This window comes from Halyomorpha halys, unplaced genomic scaffold, assembly GCF_000696795.3.
Source record: "Halyomorpha halys isolate HHAL.00 unplaced genomic scaffold, Hhal_1.1 Scaffold591.1, whole genome shotgun sequence".
Taxonomy (NCBI): domain Eukaryota; kingdom Metazoa; phylum Arthropoda; class Insecta; order Hemiptera; family Pentatomidae; genus Halyomorpha; species Halyomorpha halys.
This window is the reverse complement of record NW_027104732.1, coordinates 179,172-183,584: the sequence shown is the minus strand read 5'-3', so window position 1 is coordinate 183,584 and position 4,413 is coordinate 179,172.

Genomic DNA, 4,413 nt, shown 5'->3' with positions numbered 1-4,413 from the left:
GCTAGTGAATCTACCACATTGTACATTGTCTCTTCTGGAATTTGTAATATCGATATCAACCATTCACTTATAATTTGCTTCTTACTATGTAGCTTTTCATTGACTGCCATCTCCAAAAGAATGTTTGAATATATAGGATCATTGGAACTTAGTGAGTAAAGGATTTGCAAGAAAGTATATTCGTCTTCGTTGATGTTGGACAAGATTTCTCCTGGGTTTGCTTTGGAATGTAGAAGCATTGAAGCTGTAGCAGCTTGAATTCTCTTTCCAATTAAACAGTTAAGGCTTGCAGAGAACTGGTCGTGTGACACGTATCCTTCTAACAGGTGATCACCTTCAGGGGTGTAGATAAACGTCCCTGGGAGTACCTGAAAATTTATAAGACATAGAATGATAAAAGTATTAAATATACAATAATAATGGATCATTTATCGAAAATGAATTTTTATCACATCACATATAATTTAAACATGCACACATAAATATGAATTATATATGAGTATTCAAACTTAGGGGAAAAGTACGTATTTTACGATCGCGAGCCCTTTATTTTAAGCTGCAGAGTTCATAATTATCTGTGAGTTAAAGTGTGGATAAACTATAGAAACATCTAGCTTTTGTGGTCAAAAAACAATCTAACATATGTACATTTTTAAAACCAAAATAAATTCCTTAAGGGGTAGGTATAAAGATAATTATGAAGTCTACAGCTTGTTAGTTAATTACTAATATATGAATTACACCAGCAAAGAATAATACAATTAAATAGAGATTTGGTCTTATCTTAAGGTATTCAGGAGCCTCCCCCCCCCCGCTTCTTTCGTCCAGGTTGAGTTGATGGGCCAACAATTAATACGATTACTCTCACCCGATTCTAGGCTGAGTGGATGAGCAAATAGAGAATACTATTAATCTCACTTGAACCCAGATGTTTCCCCATCAGGTTTAAGGTATCGGTTGTAGTAGGAGCAGCCAGGTTCTGATATACTTGTCAGAGTGGTTGACCCCAGGTGAGCACCCTGACACGGTATTTTTGATGTTCCCCTGCTAATGAGGGGAGGGGAGAGATCACCTATACTAGGATTTATATAAATGAAATAAAGGACGATTGTGAGAAAGAGTAGTATATAAAAAGGACGAAAAAATTGGATATGTAAAAATCCGACAAAAAGTGGAAATATTTGTTTTTTTGCTAACTGTGTTTTTAAGCAGCTCAAAAGTAGGGATAGCCGCCTTCCACTCCGTGCCATGTGCTTGACTGAACAAAATAAGAGGGAGGATAAAACTAAATACTTCAGACTCATCTTTTTCAATTGGAATATTCATATTTCGTATTGTATTTACAGCATCTGACAAAAAAAAAAGTTTGTTTTTATTATGTTTGACGTATTGTATAGATACTCTGACTTGACCAATTCCAAATAAAATAAAACTTTTGTGCCACTATTCAAGCAAAGTTGCTGTAGTAATATCGCTACCTGCTGATCTATACTATAACTACTACATTTAGTCTGGCTTGACGTAAACTACTAGCTAATACAGTAACTACTAATGTCATCAGCCAAACACAGTATATTAATGTTTGTACTATTCCTTGTATATAATTTAATTTCACACTTGAGATAATTATGTTAAATATTGTAATATTCATAAATGTATAGTTTTAATTAATACAAATTACAATAGGATATGCTGAACCACTGAAAACTAACGTCTTACACGTTTAGCATCACTCGATAGCGTTTTATTTAATCCAAAAAAATTGGAAGGCCTGAGGGCGAATTTCTGCCTCGTAGAATTCCCCGTCTTAGAAGAGAATACCAATATACATAGTAGATATTACATTCTTGTACAATTTTTGGAAATGTATAACTGTCTATTATTTCACCCTGCCTCCTCTGGATCTCTCCTCCTCCCTAATCCTTCTTTCTTGTCCTAAGGACCTACGGCTAGTATCAAGTCAGGACTTACATTCCCCTTCGTGCCTGCAGATTAGTACCCTAAAGAAGTTTCCTTCCTGCAAGAACCCGAGACTAGTACCCAGTAAGGAATTGTATTCCCGAGTTCAGACTGGTACCATGCAGAGCGAAGCTCCCATCCTTCGAGGATTTTCGACTAGTTCCTGCAAGACTCATCCTGCCCATTCGTCTCCTAACCAGTTTACTAACCTTTATGACCACGCATTGTCGGTGCCTTCTGGTAACTATGTGAGCAACTCACAGTTTAAACTGGTGTCAGACTATCGATCACAAAAACCTCAACACAGCTATAAGACTTGCTGTCTGTAAATGAATGAATGAGTGCATAATTCCTCAAGTTAATGCTATTTTTTTTTTCCAGGCCTCATGGGTGCGTGAGGTTGATATCAGGGGATGATGGGAAAACGGTTTGAGGGGGACCTCTTTTACTACATTGCTAATGCATTCGAAGAGGAGGCTGAGGAATTGGATATTTTGGAAAAGGGTAATATCCTGTGTCGCTCTAATAGCGACGGGGCTCACCAGGTTTATTGAGTCAGAAATAAGTCAGTTACTAGTCCTCAGTCTAAACTGAGGCTGTTTAAATGAGTCTGCCACCTTTGTGACCGTTCTGTCGGTGTTAGAGTTCTGAATATTGGGTTGGTGTAGTGCTGGAGGCTATAAAAAAATTTTATGTGCCTCTTTGTGAAAAATTCAGTCACAGTCGTGTGTGTGACCACGTGTATAGTGGTCCGTCTTTGCTCTTTGTAGTGAAGTATGTTTCACTATACCTCTGAGTATACCAAACTGAAACTGTTGGTGCTTCTTGGCTGTTGTCGGTCAGCATAGGAGCTCCGTTGAGCAAGGCTGGCCTCAGCACAATTTAATAGATCATTAATTAAGTCAAACCTTTTAATTTTACCCATAATTTTTAAACCTTGCGCAGTCAATGCACATTTGTTTTTCGTAACCACCTTTATTATTATATTTGGTTAATACATATAATACATAATAATATATCAGTGAGATATTACCTTTTATTGCTTTGTGGCATTAAAAGGTTAGTTGCAGGGCCCGAATAAGGTAGTTCATTACATGTAGGTAACCCCAGTGGATTATTGGAACGGGACGGATGTCCCGCTGGTTAAGTGGTTAAGTAAGACGGCTTTAGACTGCAGAGTCCAAAGTCCTTCCCTCGTTGAGGACGTCAACTAAGGATACAGAGCACTGCCACCTCCCAGGTCTCGGTGGAGGGGCGTTATCTCGAAACAGAGAGCTGGAACCAGCCTTCACTCCATCAAAAAATTGTATGTACCAGGTAGTTCTCCTGACGATTCGTCGAAGAACGGATCTCTGAAAACCCTGCAGCTTGGTCTTGTAGAGGCGTCTCATTAAAGGTGCGCCATGGAAAAGAGTCGGTCTGATTATCTCGGCGTTGAAAGCTACGGTGAAGTGAACAAATGGTGGTGAGATGGCGATCCAACGTTACATCAAGGTAGAGGATGGCAATTATCTATCTGGAATCGCTGAAGGCAATTATCAAAAAATAAGTTAACCAATTAATTATTTAAAATTGAGTCGTTCCAATGATAATAATTGAATTTCCTTTCCAAGGTACTATTTTGTGTTTACCAGTTACCAATTTATAAAAAAAAAAAAGAAATCTGTACCGCTACAACCCATAAAGGGTCAGGGGTTCTGTACTTTAATTATCACCCTACCCTGCCTATTAGGGCCCAAACACCCCCAAAAGGGTGTTTGCAGCAGTTGGTACAACTCAGGGGTTCTGTACTTTGTAAGGAAGTACTGTTACTAGACCAACGGTTGTGCAAGGAGGTAATTTGGTCAAAATCACGCCCGACCGCAAAATTTTTACTCAATAAGCATACCCAATTTAAGAGGCTGTGTGGACTCCAGGAATTCTCCAGAACCCACAGCAGTTGACTCAAGGCTACAGTGTAACAGAAAACAATTTTCAGAAAACAATCGGCTTCTTGGAGTTTGTAGCCACGCCCCTTACCCCGGTTCTATCTGCGCTCCCTTACCAATTTATAATAAATTATCAATTTAATAAGTTTCCTTTATATTTATAAAATATTGTTACAATTAATTATATAATATAATAAGGGGTGGTTTTGAGTAATATAATATTATATAAACTACATAAAGGAAATAAATATTTATTTAAAATTTATTGCAATAATTGAAATGATCCAGACAAATATGATTTGCCATAAAATATGAATTTGAATGGAGTTTTGCCAAGTGATGTTCAGAAGGTTTTTAAGTTATTGCACATTTTATTTTCAAAACCTCTTTATTTTTCATTTAAATACAATAATATATAATACATAGGTATAATTAGTACCCTAAAGAAGTTTCCTTCCTGCAAGAACCCGAGACTAGTACCCAGTAAGGAATTGTATTCCCGAGTTCAGACTGGTACCATGCAGAG